At 50.3% G+C, this 23620-nt stretch overlaps 1 long non-coding RNA gene across 1 annotated transcript; it reads left to right on the top strand.

The window, feature by feature from the left end:
* Nucleotides 1–21534, top strand: LOC134037391 (uncharacterized). The gene is made up of 3 exons (XR_009932516.1): nt 1–622; nt 18867–18983; nt 21418–21534. It is a non-coding gene; the product is annotated as an uncharacterized LOC134037391 (long non-coding RNA).
* Nucleotides 21535–23620: the final 2086 nt, after the last annotated feature.

Raw genomic sequence — 23620 nt, 5'->3', positions numbered from 1 at the left:
TAGACACAGTTGTGCGCAACGCGGACAGGTCGGGAGATGATGAGCAACTTGCCGCTATCACATTGCCATAACAACCGATGGCAAGCAGCATGCGAGATGAAATAATTGCCCACTCAAAAGGTGATGCACCGCTGAAGGGAGGAACACAATCATCTCACCGAAATGATTAAACGGAAGTGTTTATGAAAACGACAAAGCCAGCAATTTACGTCAAATAGATAATCCAGCAGTTAGATCATTGCAGTTGCAACCCCCGACGGTTGGTTGTCGGTCAAACGGACAACAAGGCAGACATAAAGGATTAAACACAAGCTACAGCCTGTGTGCTACCGTTACATTTGTGGAGGACTGATGGACACTGACTGAAGGTTCTCTGTTTCGTCTCGAGCTAACACATGGTTCTGAGCTTCACGAGCAGGAAGCGTGTAACTCCAAGCGTGGGAAAACGGCATAGCTCAGGGGCTGTGAGACGCATAGAGCTTCGTTTGCCCCGTTTTTTTCGGTTTCATCACCATGGCTCGGGAGAATAGAGACTCCGGGAAAGGGTCGTGGAAAAAACAAGTGGACGACATAAAGATAATATTTGAATTGAAAGAGATCCTCGGAACGTAAGTAGCCTACTGTAGACCTTAATCAGCATTCATTTGTCAGAGCAAAAATAACTTAAGGCATAGACAGTTGAAACTTTGTTACGGTGTGGGACATTCGTTCGCATTGTTATCAAATGTGCCATATCAGTTTTAATACAATTATCATGGATCTTTCCACGAAATAATTAGCTTTCAAATAGCTTTCAAAAGGGTTGGTAGATTTGTTGTGTGTGCTTGATAACAATAGTAGTTCTGGCACAGTGTAAACAGCCTGCGAATGGAAGCCTATAGGTTACTCGGTTTCATGGGAACAATGCTACACAAATATTAGTACTGTAGCCTAATGGCATTTTTGTCTTGTCTTATCGCCGGAGTTCAAGAACATATGTTGTAGGCTACTGCCAATATATGAACGACATTTGGATACGCAGGCGTCCAGTATGCCTCCAAGCATAACAGACGAATGTAGAGCAAAATGTCCCCGCAACGGACTGTCAAATTATTAAGTAAATGATATTCGAAAGAGTGCTGTGGTGTCAATTTTACGTCTGCATCAGTATTACCAGTGGAGACTCCGTATGTTTATTTGGAGAAGGGGGTGGGTTGGATTAACTCAACCGGATTAAGGGAAGAGAGAAAACCTCTGTAGTTAGAAGTAGTTTCATCATTTTGCGTATTCGGAGTAACGATAGTGACACGATGGTGAGATTTAAAAGATTACAAACATTTTCTAGCTCAATCCAGTCACCGGTTTCTCGTAATAAATGTCCCCAGTGTGTGGACACGCAGGTCCATCATTCACCATCTGTCCCCAAATGCGCCTTTGGAGCAAACGGGGCAACACTCCCATTATTACCCTCTGCCCCTCGTTTTCTAATAATAAGAGCCTTAGACGTGTTTTTAAATTAAAACACAATCCTGTTGTTCTACGGGTAAGACTGCAGGTATGACGTCTCTTGGTGGTGATGTCTGCTTGGTAGCCTTGACATCCATTTGTTTGTGTGTTGGTGTGGTGACCTGTCCTGCTGAAAACAGCTTTTCCTGTGACCTCTGACCTGGCGTTTACTTGGGCCGGACGCAGAGATCTGCTCTCCCTTCTGCTCCATGGCAACCGTTCCGATTTGGACACAGTATGGCGATCTGGGCATGAGCACACACACACCCTCATAATGTACACACACACACAGATACACACAAGCACGGATGTGTACATGTGTCGGACGGCGGGTGATGACATGTTTGCGTGTGATCTAGTGTAGCAGACAGTGGAGACATATTAACCAGAGGTCCGATCAGCCTTTGTACTCTTCCTGCAGGGTGTCTTCTCCTTTCTCCCCCCATCAGCAGAAAACAAGAGGGAGGCAAGCGAAGAGATGAGCGACAGAGAAAGAGAGAGATGGGGGAGCGGTGATAGAGAGAGAGAAATAAAGAGAGTGAGAGAGGGAGAGAAGGGGTCTGTGTGGCATAGTTAAGTCAGAGTGATTTGTGTATAGCTTAGAAACCTGTTCTGGTTTCTCAACCAATACCTGCTCCCGACGGATGGAGGAGGAGGAGGAGAGGGCAGAAGAGGAGGGGAGTGACGGAGCAAGGTGGAGAGGAGAGGAGAGAGAGAGAGAGAGAGAGAGAGAGAGAGAGAGAGAAAAGGAGGACAGTTGCTGAGCTTCTCCCAAACTGTCATAACTCATCAAAGTCCCTGCCCCCTCTATCCTTCCTCTCTCCCTCTCTTTCTCTCTCCCTCTCTCTCTCTCCCTCTCTGTGCAGGGAATGTGGATTTTAGTGTGACTCCCTGAGCTTGTTGTTGTGACACCAAAGCATGACCTCACCTTCATAAATAGAGCTACGTAGATTAGAGTGTTTTATTCATCTAGTAAAACCCAGGAGCGGGCCCACATCTCCCAGAAGCCCCACGGCAACTGGAAAGGAGTCCTCGACCTGGGCCTCCTCCCCTTTAGAAACGGAACAAGCAGGGTTGTTGTGGAGTTCCTCGGTCAGCAAAGTAGTTCGGCCCTGGTCAGGTTGGGCTGCAGGCTGGATGAGGGACAGCGTGAGAGAGACTGTCGATGGCAGTTACACAAGCTGCAGCCTGTATTGGCTTTAGCTGGGAGCCTTGGCTGCTATTGGTGGAGGGAGTTAGCCAACTGATTTGGAGAGGTGATGTGAGGTAATGCAGAGGCTGGGTAACTGGCTTGCTGGCTGATTGACTGGATTGCTGACTTGTTGATTGGCTGGCTGGCTGATTGACTGGCTTGCTGACTGGATGACTGGCTTGCTTGTTGGCTGGCTGAATGGCTAGCTAGCTGGCTTGTTGACTGGATGACTGGCTTGCTTGTTGGCTGGCTGAATGGCTAGCTAGCTGGCTTGATGACTGGCTTGCTTGTTGGCTGGCTGAATGGCTAGCTAGCTGGTTTGTTGACTGAATGACTGGCTGGCTGGCGGATTGACTTGCTTGCTGACTGGATGACTGGCTAGCTAGCTGGCTTGTTGACTGGATGACTGGCTAGCTAGCTGGCTTGTTGACTGGATGACCGTCTGGCTGGCGGATTGACTGGCTTGCTGACTAGATGACTGGCTTGCTTGTTGATTGGCTGAATGGCTAGCTAGCTGGCTTGTTGACTGGATGACTGGCTGGCTGGCGGATTGGCTGACTGACTGGCAGAGTGGCAGGCCGGCTGATTGGCTGCCGGCCTCCAGCTCTCTACCTAGCCTGACCCAAATGCTGACTCAATATTTCTGGAGCCATTTAGCATTTTCTAGTGGTGGATGCAGTGACAGGTCTGTGCTTGTGTGTGTGTGTTTGTGTGTGTGTGAGGCCATCCTTGGTGTTTTATTTCTCTCCCCCTGTGGGTGTGTGTGTGTGTGTGTGTGTGATGCCATCCTTGGTGTCTTATATCTCTCTCCCTGTGTGTGTGTGACGGTGTGTGTGTGTTGAATTATTCAACACCAGAAGCCTGTGGTCATGCTGCAAGCGTGCTGCAGCAGGCAGGTACACTGCAGTTAGGCCACACCTCTCAACAGGAGAGAGAGAGAGAGAGAGAGAGAGAGGGAGAGAGGGAGGGAGGGAGGGAGGGAGGGAGAGGGAGGGAGAGAGAGAGAGAGGGAGAGAGGGAGGGAGGGAGGGAGGGAGGGAGGAGGGGGAGGGAGAGGGAGGAGGAGAGTGGAGGGAGGAGAGAGAGAGAGAGAGAGAGAGAGAGAGAGAGAGAGAGAGAGAGAGAGAGAGAGAGAGAGAGAGATATGAAGGGAGGGAGGGTGAGAAAGAGGCTCAGATAAAAGGACAAAGGGGCAGATGAGAGAAAGGTGGGACATGTGGTTAGAGAACTAAAGACAGATTCAGAGAGGACTAAGCAGGAGTGCATTGTGGGAGTGTGTATCATCTAGGCCATGCTGGCCTTAATTGAGTGCTCTACTTCCTGACTCCTGGTATTGTGCTCTTTCTGGGACTGCAGTCCCCCTCTCCCCTCTCTCTCTCTCTCCCTCTCTCTCTCTACCTTTCTCTACCCCTCTCTCTTTCTCTACCTCTCTTTCTCGACCTCTCTCTACCTTTCTCTACCTCTTTCTCCCTCTCTCTCTCTCTAGCTCTATCTCTTTCTCACTCTCCTTTCTCCGTGTTTATACTGTATGTCCCTACTGGCCTGAGTTTGAAATTCTTGTGACTTTCTATGACCTAACTCTTATCCCCTGCTGTGCAGAGACGGAGAATAAAGGAGCACAGTTTTTCAGGGATAGAGGGATGAGTGGAGGGAGGGATGAAAGGATGGAGGGATGAAGGGAGGGATATGTTTGACCTATGATAGTTGTGGAATGAAGAATGTGTGTCAAGATCAGTCACAAGTCAGTCTCACACGTTACATTTTTGACATATTATTCATTTAGCAGACACTTATATAAGGAGTCAGGTGGCTGAGCGGTTAGGGAATCGGGCTAGTAATCTGAAGGTTGCCAGTTCGATTCCCGGCCGTGCAAAATGACATTGTGTCCTTGGGCAAGGCACTTCACCCCGGGGGGAATGTCCCTGTACTTACTGTAAGTCGCTCTGGATAAGAGTGTCTGCTAAATGACTAAATGTTATATCCAAAACGACTTACAAATAGTGCAAATAGAAAGTATATCAGAAGATCAAGGATCAGAAGGGCATAGTTAAACACGATTTTGTCAAGAAACAGTCTATACTGTGTGTGTGTTAGAGAGACACACACACACACACACACACACATACAGATTGTTAGACAATGAGAAAAGCGCTTTCTGATGGATTGTGAGTGGATGGTAATCGGACGTCTTGATTGGAGGATAGAGAAAAGGATTACCTCTCAATCCCTCCATTTCTCCATCCCCTCTTTTCTCAAGTTGCCCAATACCTCCCTTCGCTCCTCCCTCTAAACCATCTGTTTCTTCCACTTCTGATCCAGTCCATCTTGTTTGGTCTGGTTGCTTGTGTTTGTCTGCTGGCATGACCAGATCCTGGGACTCTAGGCTAGATTAGGACTGAATGACTTAATCTCAAGTTGCCTTGACAGCATCTCAGTAGCCATGGTTGACACACACACAATCACACACACTCACACACACACACTCACACACACACACAATCATACACACACTAACAGTCTTTCAAACCAGTGGTCCTTGGCCACGGTGATAGGAAAGTGAAGTCACTGTTTCTCCACAGTTTTTCCCATCTTGATATTCTCTGAGATCTAATAAAAACAAATCTCTTCAGCATCCATCATTTCCTCTGTTTGGATTGGTGGAAAGAGGGAGGAGTGTGTCCCACCTGATTGGCCACTTCAGTACCTGTTGTTCAGGCTTGCCAGGACAGTTCAGACATATGGGACTCTCTTTCCTGCCTATGTTTTACGATCAGAACTGTGAGTATTTAGCTGTGAGTATTTATGATCATAAACATTCGTCCATTATCGTGTCTGCTTCGACAGTTACAACCAGCCTGCCAACATCCCCATCCCTATGAGGGTATGCGCTAATAAGACTGGGAGGCATTGCAGCATTGCAACTGATGGTCACTTGTCTATACACACACACACACACACACACACACACACACGCCACACTTGGCTACAGTTTCCACCAGGCTCAGGAGATGTTGTAGGGGGAAAGTGTAATTGCAGACTAAATGAATGTCACAGCAGCCAGGATATCTGGAGCAGCAGAGGAAACTGACATGGTAAATAGTGCCATCGGAGAAGAAACTGTTTTCCTGCAGCATTGTTGGCTTTGTCAGCCACACACACACACACACACACACACACACACACACACAAGCGTAAAGACACACCTGCAACCACATACAAGAAGACACAGACACAGATTCCTACCACCCTCATTGCGGTGTATACATAAAAGCTGCCTGCATTCCACAAGCCGGTATTCTACAGGGTATTCTACAAGCCGGTATTCTACAGGGTATTCTACAAGCCGGTATCCCATAGGGTATTCTACAGGGTATTCTACAAGCCGGTATCCCACAGGGTATTCTACAAGCCGGTATTCTACAGGGTATTCTACAAGCCGGTATTCTACAGGGTATTCTACAAGCCGGTTTCTCAGGGTATTCTACAGGGTTTTCTACAAGGCGGTATCCCAGGGTATTCTACAGGGTATTCTACAAGCAGGTATCCCAGGGTATTCTACAGGGTATTCTACAAGCAGGTATCCCAGGGTATTCTACAGGGTATTCTACAAGCCGGGATCCCAGGGTAATCTATGGGGCGTGAGAGAGATGAGCTTCATGTGCGTACTCAGCAGATCGGTCAGAGAGAGCCACTGGATCCTCCAGATCCGTCTGTCCCAGGTAGACCGTCCGTCCACCTGCGTATATGTGTCTGCCGGTGGCATGCATGCCAACCCCTCCTTTAATCGCTCCATCCTCTACCTCACCCTTCCCTAACCCAGTGGCGTAGAGAGCCACAGTCCACGAGTACAAGGTGGGTTGCCAGGCCACCCTGAAGTGAGAAAATGTCTACAGAACCCGCCACTGACTGGAAGTGCCACATAAGCTGCTTAGCATAATTGACTTGAGTTCTGTTGAATCATAACCAGTACAACCTGGTTCCAGGGATTTCCCTAGCTCTGCCAGAACGAGGAGAGGGCTGACACTTAACTCCCTGGGAGGGGAAGGGTAGAGATCAGTGGTGAGAGTAGAGGGTTTCGTTCCTGCAGTGTGTGTCTGTGCGTGTGTGTAGTTTTTATGTTTTTCTCTTCATCTTCCATAATCTCCCCTGTGCTTCTTCTCTGCTCATCCATCTCTACCTCTCCTCCTTCCCTCCTCTCCTCTTCATCCCTCCCTCTACCTCTCCTCCTTCCCTCCTCTCCTCTTCATCCCTCCCTCTACCTCTCTTCCTTCCTTCCTCTCCTCTTCATCCCTCCCTCTACCTCTCTTCCTTCCTCTCCTCTTCATCCCTCCCTCTACCTCTCTTCCTTCCTTCCTCTCCTTCATCCCTCCCTCTACCTCTCTTCCTTCCTTCCTCTCCTCCTCATCCCTCTCTCTACCTCTCCTCCTCATCCCTCTCTCTACCTCTCCTCCTCTCTCCAGTCCCAGTCGATCTGGACTCATACTTAGTGGCAGGTGGGTTGACCCTGTGTTTGTGCAGGGGTCACCCAGGACAGGATGTGACCTGGCTTCTACAGTTGCCATGGAGGCCACTTCTCCCTGGCCTGTCACCCCATAGATATATATAAAGGGTAGATGTCTCGTCTGCGTTGCCGGCCAACGGAGTCGAACGTCCGCACATGGCGGCCATCTTGCTACAGTCAACTCGCTCACCCATAACATTGTGTTGGTGCTACATGTACTTTTTAAATGACCATAACTTGCTCAATTTTCAACCGATTTTGAAACGGTTTGGTTTGTTATCAACGTCAGAGATGTCGTTATGCCACTGCACACTTATGAATAAGATGTGTTTTTTTTTTTTTTTTAAGAATAGAAGTATGCAGTGGCATAACGACATCTCTGAGCGAGTTGACTGTAGCAAGATGGCCGCCATGTGCGGACGTTCTAGACTCCGCCATAAGACATCTAGACTTTATATATATCTATGTGTCACCCCCCATCAACAGTGTGCTCCATTCACCTCCACTTCCTGCCTTATGACAGCCAATCAGATTTCCTCAATGGAGGAAACTTGACAAATAGGGGTGATTGTGAGGAGAGGACTGGAGGGGAAGATACAATGTACCATCTATATGGAGAGAGAGAGATCCTTGGGTCACTATGACTCAGGGGGTCAATCTATGCGCTTAAAAGAATATAGAAACATACCTCTGTTCACCCTCTGACCCGACCTTTGTATTAACTCTGCCATTAATATCCACAGAGTGGATCTGATAATCCCTATAGATATATAATCTATAATCCCCATTTCTCCTAGTTAAGGCTCATGGTACAATATCTTTCCTCACTCCTCTTCCTTCTGTATAATCACTCCTTCCCTCTCTGTGTCATTTTGGAAGCTTTCCTCTCTACCCTTATCTCCGTAACTCTACCTTCCAGTTTCACAGTTAGCGACAGCAGCTGTGTAATGTTATTACCAGAAATGTAAGTTCTCTACCCGGAGTCAACACGTAGTACACACTTTACTGGGAAAACACACAGGATATATGCATGGGTGGATCCGTGTCTATTCTATGGGCGTGCCATTCTTATCTGTGTGTGAATCTGTATGTGGATCCGCTTGTGTATTACAAATTTGCCTATTGTATATGTGTGATTGCACAATTTATCTCCTGGAAAGTACCAAGCATTGCCATGGAAATGAGAGAGAGAAACAGAGTCTGTCTGACTCTGATCCAGAGTGCTGTCTGTCTGACTCTGATCCAGAGTGCTGTCTGTCTGACTCTGACCCAGAGTGCTGTCTCTCTGACTCTGATCCAAAGTCCTGTGTCTGACTCTGATCCAGAGTGCTGTCTGTCTGACTCTGATCCAGAGTGCTGTCTCTCTGACTCTGATCAAGAGTCCTGTGTCTGACTCTGATCCAGAGAGCTGTCTCTCTGACTCTGATCCAGAGTCCTGTGTCTGACTCTGATCCAGAGTGCTGTCTTCCTGACTCTGATCCAGAGTGCTGTCTGTCTGACTCTGATCCAGAGTGCTGTCTGTCTGACTCTGACCCAGAGTGCTGTCTCTCTGACTCTGATCCAGAGTGTTGTCTCTCTGACTCTGACCCAGAGTGCTGTCTCTCTGACTCTGATCCAGAGTGCTGTCTGTCTGACTCTGATCCAAAGTGCTGTCTCTCTGACTCTGATCCAGAGTGCTGTCTGACTCTGATCCAGAGTGCTGTCTGTCTGACTCTGATCCAGAGTCCTGTGTCTGACTCTGATCCAGAGTGCTGTCTGTCTGACTCTGATCCAGAGTGCTGTCTCTCTGACTCTGATCCAGAGTGCTGTCTCTCTGACTGATCCAGAGTGCTGTCTCTCTGACTCTGATCCAGAGTCCTGTGTCTGACTCTGATCCAGAGTGCTGTGGTTTGTGATTGGAGAGTTCCTGGCTGGTGTGAGATTGCAATGGACTAGCAGATAAGTGAAGGGAGATACATTCACCTCAAGGTCAATCTGGTACACATGTGCACACACACACACACATCTAGACACACACACACAAACATACAGGCCTCAGGGATAAGGTTGGTCAGCCAGTAAGGTCAATAATGGGAACTGAAACACACAGTCTCATTGCAAACACTGTAGTTCAAATGACAGCAGTCTTCTTCAGAAGGTTATGTGTTTGTGTGAGACGGTGAAAGTATATTTTAGTAATAGCTTGGCCTAGTTGTCCAGGTGGACATTTCGTTTGTCCTTGAGCTGCAAACTGGCTCTGTCTCGTTGGTCAGCAACTGCTGCTATAACACACACACACACTGCAAAGATAAGTTGAGGCCAAAGTCCCTCCCACTTTCCCCCTGACCCTCCCACTTTCCCCATGACCCTCCCATTTTCCCTATGACCCTCCCACTTTCCCCCTGACCCTCCCACTTTCCCCATGACCCTCCCACTTTCCCTATGACCCTCCCACTTTCCCCATGACCCTCCCACTTTCCCCATGACCCTCCCACTTTCCCTATGACCCTCCCACTTTCCCTATGACCCTCCCACTTTCCCCCTGACCCTCCCACTTTCCTCCTGACCCTCCCACTTTCCCCCTGACCCTCCCACGAACGCATATTGAAAGCGCAACTTGCCTGTTCTCGCTCATGTGGCAGGCAGTCTGCGATTTGACCCAAGTGCGCCCTGTTTGTATATAGCCCGCATCGGTTAAGTCAGTCTTTGCGAACAATTAACGCCTGGAAACAGGCGCAAACGGCTTGATAAATGAGGCCCTCTGTCTCTCTTTCTTCTCCATTTCTCTTTTTTTCTTATCTCTTTTCTGTCTCTTTCATCTCTTTCTTCTGTGTGTCTTTATCTTCATATCTTTCTGTGTATCATCTTCCTTTTCTTTCCTCCTCTAGTCAGATCCAGCTGCCTCACCCAGACTTCATAACCGGCTCCTCAACACACGGTCATAAACCTGCCTGTCTCTGCCTGCCTGCCTGCCCGGGGGAGGCAGTTAGGCAGAGAGAAAAGGAAAGGAGAAGACCAGCGGCAGGGAGGGAGGGAGGGATCTGGGGTTGAGGTTGGACATGGACTTGATATGAATAAACGAGGGAATCATCCTGCTTGCCGACGACCCCCTGCTCGTGTGTGTTTGTCTGCGTCACGGCAGAGATCAGAACCGGAGTCTGATGAATGACCGGCTGTGTGTCAAGGCTGCTAATACTGCAGCTCTGTGTGTGTGTGCGCGTGCGTATGCTTACAGTACCGGCGTGAATAATCACTGTGTATGTGTTCTACGTGGATGTGGAACGTCACACTAACCACAACTTCAGCACAGCCAGGCTCAAAGGAGACCCCTCCACCCCCCCCCCCCCCCGCTCTGCACTATAATGGCCTTGTTAGCAAGCTTAGCATAATTGCCAGTGGTTGTCAGCCACTGGATGTCAGAGCAACAGGTTCTGTTTTGTGTTTTGAATTAATTGGGGCTTTCGTTAAAGCTGCTGGGGCTGAACACTTCTGAGTCTCGTGTGTGTGTGGGTGGGCGGGTGGGTGGGTGGATGGATGGGTGTTTGTGTGTGTTTGTGTGTGTGTGTGTGTGTGAGTGAGTGTGTAAGAGAGCGAGTTACAGACAGATTTGTAGAGTGCTTATTGGCATCTAGTACAGATACTCTTGTTTCCTCCTTTTCTTCCACCTCCCTCCCTCCTTCCCCCTCCCTCCTTCCCTCCAGATGGTAGGCGTAGGCTAGCAGGCTAACAGGCTAGCAGGTTGCCCAGCGCCTGAGTGTGTGTGTGATTGACAGGGAGTGTCCGTTTAGTCTGAGCCCCTCTCACACACCATGTGGAGGGCCAGCGGGTGGTCATCTAGCTGCAGTCAGTCTAGCTAGGCACACCAGTGTGTGTGTGCCTGTGTGTGTGCGTGCCTTTGTGTGCGTGCCTGTGTGTGTGCGCGTGCCTGTGTGTGTGTGTGCCTGTGTGTGTGCATGCCTGTGTGTGTGGATGTGTGTGTGTGCATGCCTGTGTGTGTGTGTGTGTGTGTGTGCGTGCCTGTGTGTGTGTGCGTGCCTGTGTGTGTGTGTGCCTGTGTGTGTGTGCGTGCCTGTGTGTGTGTGCGTGCCTGTGTGTGTGCATGCCTGTGTGTGTGTGTGCATGCCTGTGTGTGTGTGCGTGCCTGTGTGTGTGCATGCCTGTGTGTGTGTGTGCATGCCTGTGTGTGTGTGTGTGTGTGTGTGTGCATGCCTGTGTGTGTGTGTGTGTGTGTGTGTATCATGACTTACTCTCAGCAGGTGGAGGCAGGATGCTGAGATCAAAGCTCATTGGTCCGTGTGGGCCATTGCCACATTACACATTGTTTCCACAGCTGTAGAAGTCTGTAAGCCAGCGTGTGTGTGTGTGTATGTGGCTGTTGGGTGTGTGTAAGTGCGTGTTGTGTGTGCGTTGGGTTTGTGTGTATGTGCGTGTTAGGTGTGTGTGCATGTTGGGTGTGTGTGTGAGTGAGAGAAAGAAAAAGTTTATTGGCGGTTGTAAGTCGGTGGGTTTCCCAGGGAATCACCCAGGTGAGTGAGTGGGCTGAGTCATCTCTGCACTGAAAGTTCTCCCTGTTCTTTCATCACAACACTGCTACTATGTGGCACGGAAATACCTGCTGTGGCCTCCATTTAACCAGCACACACACACTCACACACAGTCTGATTCTCTGTATTTCTCTCTCACTCTCAGGAACACACACACACACATCCACACATTGATTTAGTAATGTGGTTGACTGACTCTGCTGTGGTCTCCAGGTTAACCTGCTGGTTGCCATGGTGCGGTAGATATGTAAATACAGGCCAAGCCCCTAATGGTCACCACCGCCGTAACCATGGTGAAGATAGAAACTGTGGTTTGAAAACCTCTCGCTTTGATAACCTTGATCTCTCTCGTGTGTGTGTGTGTGTGCGCGCGCAGCGGTGAAAAGCAGGAGTGAGATGAGGGGAGGAGGAGGACAGCATATACAGCGAGCCTTTTCATTCATTTATTTCCAGGGTCAACAGGAAATGATGCGTTCCTGACCCCCCCCCCAATAGAGTTGAGGTTAAGCTGGACTGCTCTGTCTGCCCGTCTCTCTCTCTCTGTCTGTCTGTCTGTCTCTCTGCCTGTCTGTATGTCTGTCTGTCTCTCTGCCTGTCCGTATGTCTGTCTCTCTGCCTGTCTGTATGTCTGTCTCTCTGCCTGTCTGTATGTCTGTCTCTCTGCCTGTCTGTATGTCTGTCTCTCTGCCTGTCTGTATGTCTGTCTCTCTGCCTGTCTGTCTGTCTCTCTGCCTGTCTGTATGTCTGTCTCTCTGCCTGTCGGTTTGTCTGTCTGCTTGCCTGTCTGTCTCTCTGTCTGCCTGTCTAAAGACGACAGCCCCTATCCCTCTGTCTAAATGTAAGCGTGTTGTCACTAATTCTAGGTCCCGTAGACTCCATAGCAACGAAACAGAATGATGGCAACAGTATCGTCTTTGGAGGGAAAACAAAACAGTTGGACTTTATGACAGGATGTTGATGAGGACGATAACAGATGTGGATGTGTGTGTGTGTGTCTTGACAGCTCTGTTCATCTGAAGCTGTGTGGATTGACGGCTCACAGAAGGCCTGGTGTGTGAGGCATGGATGTGTCCACCTCCTTCTCAGCCGCCGTCGAACACATGAATGTACACAATGCACACTCCATACACCACAACTACTGAACAAAGGGATGCTACTTTGATCGACCGGGCTGTGTGTTGTGTTGATGTTCATTCTTGAGGACCCCTGAACCCATCAGGTTCTGAGAGAAGTGCTTCTCTGCTGCCCTGGAAGAAGGTCATGTGACACACCTCAAGTTCCCTTCAAGGTCACTTTGAAACTGGACTCACACACATAAACAGACACACACACACACACAACCAGTGGAATACACACACATTGTATCTCTTCAGACATCCACAGCTCTCAGAAACATCTTCCTCTCTTAAATCAGGAATACAGACCATAATTGGCAGTTAATTGCTGCCGTGGCAACAGTGCTATTTAAGCCCACACGCCGGGCAACAAAGGCGTTGTGTGGCTGAGGGATGAGTGTGATGCTGTTGGATTTGGGCTAGGTGCCTGTTTAAACACACACACACATATACACACACTAACACATACACACATACATACAAGAGCCTTCTGGTGGTTCTTAATCCCCTCTAAGATAAAAAAAAAAAAACTCACTGATCTACTGCTTGATGAGAACAGCCAATAGACTGTGCAGTACAGTAAAACATTCATTATTACACTTTCATTTATCTATCTGTCCACCCATCCGTTCTTCCACGCATCCATCTCCCCATCACTCAATCCTCCAACCCATCTCCCAACCATCCATCCAGTATGTGAGTACAAACAGTTGGCTGGCTAGATACAGTAGCTTAACGTAGCACACAAATACAGTTTTCTAACGACAGCAGGCAGCATGAGTGTTCCGCAATTAATGCACTTCAAATGTTTTAAATGTAATTGGAGTTGATACAGAGAGAATACGAGGACAGCGTGTGTAAGCGATGTGACGTAGTTACTGTTTTAATCTGAGTGTGTGTTTGCTTGGAGAGGGCAGAGCAGCGCTCAGTGTTTGAGGACAGACTCTCCAGACGCAGGCGATGAGAGGCCTGGATTATCTGGGACGATTTTAATCTGAAGTTTGGGATTTGGATGATGATGATACCAGTGTCCCTGCTGCCTCATGAAAAGGGATAATTTTGGAGCAACGAAAACTGTCACATTCACTCTTTGTTTACTGTCTCGCCCTTTTATTTCTCTGTCTCTCATTGCAGAATGCAATGAGAGATTCTGCTTTGTCATTTAGAATCGAGTCGTTGCTTCGTTACCTACTAAGCATGGTACACAAGGTACACGATATATATATATATATTAATATAGGGAGTCAGGTGGCTGTGAGGTTAGGGATTGGGCTAGTAATCTGAAGGTTGCCGGTTCGATTCCTGGCCGTGCAAAATGACGTGTTCTTGGGCAAGGCACTTCACCCTACTTGCCTCGGGGAGAATATCCCTGTCCTTACTGTAAATCGCTCTGGATAAGAGCGTTTGCTAAATGACTAAATGTAAATATATCTTTAAAATACATGATCATATCTCATATGTACAAACCCTTCAACACAAAAATATATTTAGTTGGTTTAATGTGACTGAAGCCAATTTTTTAAATCTTATTCTGTTTCTCCTTTTATCCTGATTCTCTCCTGTCCTCCACTCCCTCTAAGCATTCTGCTTGGTGTGGATTCAGAGCCAGTTAGCTATGACACCATTTAGAGGTGTTACCGCTTATACCTGCCAAGAACTCATCTCATCTCTACATCTCTTCTTCTCTCTCTCATCATCTCTAAATCTCTTCTTCTCTCTCATCATCTCTAAATCTTTTCTTCTCTCTCATCATCTCTACATCTCTTCTTCTCTCTCATCATCTCTACATCTCTTCTTCTCTCTCTCATCATCTCTACATCTCTTCTCTCTCTCATCATCTCTACATCTCTTCTTCTCTCTCATCATCTCTACATCTCTTCTTCTCTCTCTCATCATCTCTACATCCCTGGTTCTCTCTCTCATCATCTCTACATCTATTCTCTCTCTCATCTCATCTCTACATCTCTGGTTCTCTCTACATCTCTTCTTTTCTCTCTCATCTCATCTCTACATCTCTTCTTCTCTCTCTCATCTCATCTCTACATCTCTTCTTCTCTCTCTCATCATCTCTACATCTCTTCTTCTCTCTCTCATCATCTCTACATCTCTTCTTCTCTCTCTCATCTCATCTCTACAGCTCTGGTTCTCTCTCTCATCTCTCCCTCTGTCTCTCTCTCTCTGTCTCTCTGTCTCTTCCTTTCTCTCCATTTCTCTGTCTCTCTCTAAGCAGCTCTCTGTCTTTCTCACTTCAGAGGAGAAATGCACGATGTGTGTCTAATTTGTCAACCCTTCCCCGGGGAATAACATTACACACTCACTCACTCACAGACACACACCCCTCCTTTCAATGAGACTGGATGTAGTTCACAGCCCAAAGTGTGTGTGTGTTCTGCCTCAGTGTGTTTGTGTGTGTGTATGTTCGTGTTCTGCTCCAGTGTGTGTGTCTTGGTTGTTCGTTGGGAGATCACTCCAGCACCACGTTATTCAACAGTACAACAGGACCTGTCAGCAAGCTGTCTAGGACTGATGCTCAAGAGAGAGACCAATCAATCTAGCTCACACACACACACACACACTGTGTGTCCCCTCCACCCCGGGGCCAGTGGGTCCCCGTCACACACAGGTTCTGCAGCAGGGGAAACATCAAGGTCTCAGAAACCTCCCACAGGTGGTCGTCATTCACACACACACACACACACATCCCTCCACGTACCTGCCACCCCCGCCCCACCCCCCCCCCTCACAATCATGTCTCTTCATTCAAAGCTTCTGTCCGTCTCAAACACAGACGTGCACAATTCAGTCTCCGTTCATTCAGTATTGCGACCCCCCCACCACCGCCCCCCCCCTCCAACACCTCCCCCCACAACCACCACCTCTCTCTCTCCCCTCCCCCACCACCTACAACCCTCTCTCTCTCTCTCTCTCATCTCTCTCTCTCTCTCTCTCTCTCTCTCTCTCTCTCTCTCTCTCTCTCTCTCTCTCTCTCTCTCTCTCTCCCCTCCCCCACCACCTACATCCTCTCTCTCTCTCTCTCTCTCTCTCTCTCTCTCTCTCTCTCTCTCTCTCTCTCTCTCTCTCTCTCTCTCTCTCTCTCTCTCTCTCTCTCTCTCCCCTCCCCCACCACCTACATCCTCTCTCTCTCTCTCTCTCTCTCTCTCTCTCTCATCTCTCTCACTCTCTCTCTCTCATCTCTCTCTCTCTCTCTCCCCTCCCCCACCACCTACATCCTCTCTCTCTCTCTCTCTCTCTCTCTCTCTCTCCCCTCCCCACCACCTACATCCTCTCTCTCTCTCTCTCTCTCTCTCTCTCCTCTCTCTCTCTCTCTCTCTCTCTCTCTCTCTCTCTCTCTCTCTCTCTCTCTCTCCCCTCCCCCACCACCTACATCCTCCCTCCCTCTCTCTCTCTCTCTCTCCCCTCCCCCACCACCTACATCCTCTGTCTCTCTCTCTCTCCCCCCCCCTCTCTCCAGTGGTGTGTTATACTGCAGGGCTCATTTCCTTCCCTCCTTTTCTGGCTGTTTCTCATGTTGTAGTGGAGAGTCGTTAAGCCGTTGATATCGACGCGTTTGTGTGTGAAAGAGCGTTCAACTGCTGTCGCTCCCTCTGGGACGCCTGCTTACACAGATGTGGGTGTGTGTGTGTGCGTGTGTGTGTGTGCGTGGAGTGAGAGTGTGTGCATGCCCTGGGCAGGGGGACCAGCTGGCTTTGATGGCCTAGGAGATGTGTGTCACCTGGGTCAGCTCACCCTGGGTAGGAGGGTTCACTAGGGAGATAGAAAGTGTGTGTATCACCATGTCTGTTTGTGCATGCTTGTGTTTCGGTGTGTGTGTTTGTGTTGTGTTCTCTCTCTCCCCGATCACCGCAACCTCCTCTCTGTTTTCTCTCTCTCATTCACGTGAGGAGAGAGACATGAATGAAAGGTTCGCTCCAGTGGAGACAGGATGGACCAATCACCACACTGCCTGTGCTGACGTCATCGCTAGGCAGCCTTTATCACAGCAGAAGTGGCATGGCTGTGGGGGGAGCGCGGTTGTGTGTGTGTGTTTACGATGTGTGGATCGATCGTCGGGGTGGCTCTGCCATTGAAAATAAATCTTCTTCATATTAAGACACCCAACACTGATGATATCAGCCTGGTGTGGAACGCACGTGCGAAAGAGAGAGGGAGGAAGAGAGAGAAAAAAAAGAGGGGGGTGTAAGGAGAGTAAAACGCTGAAGGAAAAAAGGAAGGATGCCAGGGTGAAGGCAGAGAGGATGGAGGCAGAGAGGATGGAGGCAGAGAGGGTGGAGGCAGAGAGGGTGGAGGCAGAGAGGATGGAGGCAGAGAGGATGGAGGCAGAGAGGGGTGGAGGCAGAGAGGGTGGAGGCAGAGAGGATGGAGGCAGAGAGGGTGGAGGCAGAGATGGTGGAGGCAGAGAGGATGGAGGCAGAGAGGATGGAGGCAGAGTGGGTGGAGGCAGAGAGGATGGAGGCAGAGTGGGTGGAGGCAGAGAGGATGGAGGCAGAGAGGGTGGAGGCAGAGAGGGTGGAGGCAGAGAGGGTGGAGGCAGAGAGGATGGAGGCAGAGAGGATGGAGGCAGAGTGGGTGGAGGCAGAGAGGATGGAGGCAGAGAGGTGGAGGCAGAGAGGGTGGAGGCAGAGAGGATGGAGGCAGAGAGGATGGAGGCAAGAGGGTGGGGCAGAGAGGGTGGAGGCAGGAGGATGGAGGCGAGGGGGGAGGCAGAGAGGGTGGAGGCAGAGAGGCATGGAGGCAGAGAGGATGGGAGGCAGAGTGGGTGGAGGCAGAGTGGGTGGAGGCAGAGTAGGATGGAGGCAGATGTGGGTGGAGGCAGAGAGGTATGGAGGCAGAGAGGTAAGGGTGTGTGTGTGCGTGCGTGCGTGTGTGTGCGCATGTGCGTGTATGTGCGCGTGTGTGTACACGTTTGTTTTTTGTTGTTCAGTGCTTCACTCTGTGTGACAGATGGTTCGTTGGTCGGCTTCATCAGTAAATGGAGTTCTTCTGAATGTCTACAGGCTATCTGGACCACACCACAAACTCACACATGCACACAGACACACACAGCCTCTCTCTCTCTCTCTCTTTCTCTCTCATTTTGTGCAGCGATTGCTTGCAGTGTCTAAAGCTATGAAAAATGGAGAGGAGTGGGCAGTAGGGGGGCGGGGTCTTATTGATTGACACAGTAACACACCCAGCAGTCAGCTAAAGTATGAGGACAACCAGATTAGATCTCCAGACTGACAAACACACCGTTAACATGGAAAGCAGGGAGAGAGAGAGAGAGAGAGAGAGAGAGAGAGAGAAGAGAGAGAGAGAGAGATGAGAGAAGAGAGAGAGATGAGAGAGAGAGGGGGGAGGGGGGGGGGGGGGGGGGGAGGGGGGGGGGGGGGGGGTGGGTGGGGGGGGGGGGGGGAGAGGGGAGGGGGGATAGGGGGAGAGAGGGAGAGAGGAGGGGGGGGAGAGGGGATGGAAGCTAATTCAATGAGTGTGTGGTAAAGTCTCTCAGGTGAACAACCTATAACTGAATGATCAGACCGCAGTGAATTATCACTCACCACCACTCTCTTTCAACCTCTTGTTACAGAATAATAATAAACAATAAAGCTAATAATATATATCCATCCCTTTCCCTTCCCTATCTCTCTGTCTATCCCTCCTCTCCTTGTCTCTCACCTCTCTTTCTCTCTCCACCTCCCTTCTCTCCTCTCTCTCCACCTCCCTTTCTCTCCTCTCTCCACCTCCCTTTCTCATCCTTTCTCTCCACCTCCCTTTCTCTCCTCTCTCTCCACCTCCATTTCTCTCCTCCTCTCTCCACCTCCCTTTCTCTCCTCTCTCCTCCACCTCCATTTCTCTCCTCTCGCTCCACCTCCCTTTCTCTCCTCCTCTCTCCACCTCCCTTTCTCTCCTCTCTCTCCACCTCCATTTCTCTCCTCCTCTCTCCACCTCCCTTTCTCATCCACCTCTCTTTCTCTCCTCCTCTCCCTCCACCTCCCTTTCTCCCCTCCTCCTCTCTCCCCCTCCCGTGCCTCTCTCTCCAGGGGGCGTCTCAGAAGTGGTGTTGGCCCAGGAGAGGGCCACAGACGGATGTTTGCTGTCAAGTGCATCCCCAAGAAGGCTCTGAAGGGGAAGGAAAGCAGCATCGAGAACGAGATCGCCGTCCTCCGCAAGTGAGTCTCTTCGTCCAGGCCCCGCCCTCATCACTCCCCTTTCTTCTCCCCTCCCCTACATCTCCACACACGCCCCTCTGTTACCGTGGGAAACGGTTCGCCCGCTACTCTTTACTTCTGTGTTGTCGTCTTTCCCCTCTCCCCCTCGGACATGTTGAAACCTCAGCCTACAGCAGCCCAGACCAAAACAAACCGCCACTTTCATCTCTCCCCCATCCCCCTCCCCCCCCTCCCCCACCCAACAGTGACTTTCACAGTTGCCTATCAACACCAGAGAACAGATCTCTATTGAGCGTGTCTGCGAGGAGGGCGTCCGGCCTCCACTTCTCCCTCATGTCAAGAGAACGGGGACATGGTCCTCTGCTCTGAGGGACGTGTGGTGTGTCGCTGTGTCACCCAGCAGTGGGGTGAGGGCGGGGTCAGAGGGGGCGGCCAGGTGAACTCTCCAGGTGTAGGACGGGGTCAGAGCGGCGCGGCCAGGTGAACTCTCAGGTGTAGGGCGGGTCAGAGCGGGCGGCCAGGTGAACTCTCCAGGTGTAGGGCGGGGTCAGAGCGGGCGGCCAGGTGAACTCTCAGGTGTAGGGCGGGGTCAGAGCGGGCGGCCAGGTGAACTCTCCAGGTGTAGGGCGGGGTCAGAGCGGGCGGCCAGTGTGAACTCTCCAGGTGTAGGGCGGGGTCAGAGCGGGCGGCCAGGTGAACTCTCCAGGTGTAGGGCGGGGTCAGAGCGGGCGGCAGGTGAACTCTCCAGGTGTAGGGCGGGGTCAGAGCGGGCGGCCAGGTGAACTCTCCAGGTGTAGGGCGGGGTCAGAGCGGGCGGCCAGGTGAACTCTCCAGGTGTAGGGCGGGGTCAGAGCGGGCGGACAGGTGAACTCTCCAGGTGTCTGACCGGCTCCCAGCAGGCTCCTCTACATCAGCAGTGTGACGGGGGAGGTTCATACCACCTGTTCATCATCATGTGGACGTGCTGTCAGTCTAGCACACGTGCAGGTCCTTTCATCTGGACTTGAGAAACACACACACCCACACACACACCACAGGTTACCAGAGATTACCGTATTATCCCCTTACAGAATGCTTGTGTGTGTGCTTGTGTGTGTGCGTGAACGCGAGCGTGTGTTTATTGAAACGTTTGCCTCCCTCAGGATTTGACTGCGTGACGCACGCTGTGAGCGGGTTGCACCTATAGGTGAATGTTGTCAGTGTACCGAGGGTGTCCCTGCTCTGTGATTGGAGGGATAGGGGGTGGGGCAGTGTTGGGGTAGGGTCATAGTGCGTCAGTCAGCGCAGAGGGCGACTATCTCCTCCCATTAATTTCCTTTGACCTTCAGTTTTCTGCCTCTGTCAGCGTTGCCTGGCAACCAGGTGATTGACAGCTTAACCTGGGCGACCAACAGCAGTGCAGAGCCCACGCCTCATTCAGGGTTACCAGGAAGTGTTGCAATCTTCCTGTCTTTTTCTTTCTCGCTCTTTCCCTCTTTCTTTCCCCTCTCACTCTTCTCTCGCTCTCTCTCTTTCCATCTTTCTCTCTCTGTTTAACTCTCCCCCCCGTCCCCCCGTCCCCCGTCTATGATATAGTGATGATGTGTCGTGCCCACAGTCTCTGCCCACTCTCCCCTGGTTTATTCTGGTCCTGTTGGTCTGCCCATCCTCAGGGCTCTCTGAGCGACACACACTACACACACACACACACACACACACTACCACACACACACGCACACTACCACACACACACGCACACAGTCAGTAACACGCAATGCAAGGTTTAAACAGATCAGTCCCAGCCCTGGCCCCCTGTGTGTGAGGGCATTGTTCTGGTTGTGTCCCTGGTCTGTGAAGATTAGATCTACCAATCAGAGCCTGTCAGGGTCCAGAGGAGAAGATCCCTTCTGTTTGCTGCCCACAGAGACAGCAGGTAAACACTCTATCCTGCTAAGCCCAGGACAGGCATCCGCTATGCAGACTGGAGACCGTGTGTGTGTGTGTGTCTATGCTCCACTGCATCCACCACCATCAGTGATCAGACCTCAGAATGGATGCTCTGAACTCCCCACCTTCTCTGACAATGTGTGTGTGTGTGCGTGCGTGTTTGCATATTATTCCCGCTGTGCTAACGTCATTGGGCAGATTGCCATTGTGAAGAGGTCAGCTGCACAGATTAGTATCCACTCACACACACACACACCTCGCACACACACCCCCACACACATGTCCCCTGTGTGTGCACTCCCTCAGTGAGGAGCCGTAACCATGGCGAGAGCGGTAATTGGGCAGATACTGATCTGGGGTCTAAGATGGGAAGATGGAGGGGTTGAAAGAGGATTCAGGGAGAGGAGGGAGGAGGAGAAGATGGAAAACTTGAGAGAGGATGGATCCTTTGGTGTGTGTAGTTGTACAGGACTGGATCTGAATGTCTGTGTGTGATCTGTGTCCACAGGATCCAGCACGAGAACATTGTGGCCCTGGAAGATATATGAGAGCTCCAACCACCTCTACCTGATTATGCAGCTGTGAGTATCTGGCAGACACACACCAACACCACACCTTTCTCTCCTAACTGTTTCTCCTCGCTCTCTCCTCTCGTTCTCTCTCTCTCGTTCTCTCTCTCTCGTTCTCTCTCTCTCGTTCTCTGTCTCTCGTTCGTTCTCTCTCTCTCTCTCTCTCTCTCTCTCTCTCTCTCTCTCTCTCTCTCTCTCTCTCTCTCTCTCTCTCTCTCTCTCTCTCTAGGAGCTATCTCTCTATCTTTCTCTCTCCCCCCCCCTCTCTCTCTCTCTCTCTCTCTAGGCAGCTATCTCTCTCTCTATCTTTCTCTCCCCCCCCTCTCTCTCTCTCTCTCTTTCATACGGATACTTTAATCAGACTGCCTGTGGTGTTGACTGAACTAGGGGTGACAGTTTAAGCTCTACCACACATGCGCACAAACACGCGCAAACACACACTCCCTGCACACACACACTACCCTGCACACACACACTACCCTGCACACACACACACACACTACCCTGCACACACACACAACTACCCTGCACACACACACACACACTACCCTGCACACACACACACACACTACCCTGCACACACACACACACTACCCTGCACACACACACACACTACCTGCACACACACACACTCCTACACACGCTAAGCCCTCATTACTCCAATTAAATCGTCACTAAGATGGAGGACTGAAGAAGGCATGAGACCTTCTTTGGACCCATGAGTGCTGCAGTATGAACATTAACAACACATGTTATTGCTATGCAACACGCTAACCTAGTCACGTGGATTCTGCATTGGAATCAGTTACATTTATATATTATATCAATATTGTCTAACCATATTATGTGTCTCGTTGCAGTGGGGTAGTTTTAACTTATGGTAGTGGGAGACACAGATGCCATTCTCTCCCTCTCTTCATTTCTACCCGTTCACTTTCCTCCCATCTCTCTCCTCACCCTTCTTTCCTCTCACTTTTCCTTTCTTGTTACTCTTCCTATACCTTCTCCTCTCCTCCTTCCTCACCCCTCTCTCACCCCTCCTGTCTCCCATCTGTCTACACCTCAGGTCACCACTGTCTCTTCACGTCTCCCCCCACCTTTCTCTCCTTCACCCCTCACCTCTCTCTTGCCTCCTCACCTCTCTCCTCGCCTCCTCACCTCTCCTCGCCTCCTCACCTCAAACCCCGCCCCCTTCCCATCTACACCCCTGGAAGGTGACGGAAGCTTCTCTGAAGGCCTCAGGTGTGGCCTTCGATGACGAGGTTCCATTACCACGGTTACAGATGTCAAAGTCCACCCCCTCTGTGACATCACCGTGACCAGTCTGATAGTGTGCCCACTTAACAGGTTATCAGTCGACTACTTCTAATCGCACAGGTGCTGCAGTGAAGCTAGCGTGCTAATAGGTTCTGTTTAGGCCTGTTAGTCAGGGTGTTGTCTTAAGCACGAAGTGAGAGTTGGGAAAGTATAGCTTAAACTCCTGCCAAACAAACACGCCCACACACACACACACACACACACACACATACAGACACACTCCAAGACTGAATATGAATAACCCTCAAAGTTGTGATCTGTGCTGACAGGTCTGGTGTGATGTAACCCTCCCTGTGCTCTGAGTTTGACAGGTCATGTCTGATTTGTCTGTGATCAGTTAGTCAGGTCTAGCCTGATGCTTCAATCCGAGTCGTGATAAAAGCCCTCCTGTCGGAGGCGATACCCAGCCCACACACACCCAGACCCGCCTGCTCCTAGGACTCCAAAGAAACACTGTGGCGAAGAGATGGGGAGAGAGAGGCAGATGGATGGAGAGTTCCAGAAAAGGCGGAGAGCGAGGGGGTTGATTAGGAAAGAGAGGGAGAGAAATGGAGGGATGGGGAGGAAGAGAGGAAATTAGATTGAATTCCATCCCCAGAGGATCATTTTATCATCTAGATTGCCTATGATGTATTTGGTTTATGATGTAACGCCAATAAAGGGTGATAGAGAGAGAGAGAGATACAGAGAGAGAGAAAGAGATACAGAGAGAGAGAGAGAGAGAGAGAGAGAGAGAGAGAGAGAGAGAGAGAGAGAGAGAGAGAGAGAGAGAGGAGGGAGAAATAGATAGAGATGGTGGGAGAGAGAAAGAGTAGAGGAAGGGTG

Source organism: Osmerus eperlanus, chromosome 17 (assembly GCF_963692335.1).
Source record: "Osmerus eperlanus chromosome 17, fOsmEpe2.1, whole genome shotgun sequence".
Lineage (NCBI taxonomy): Eukaryota > Metazoa > Chordata > Actinopteri > Osmeriformes > Osmeridae > Osmerus > Osmerus eperlanus.
This window is presented reverse-complemented; position numbering and strand designations above follow the sequence as displayed.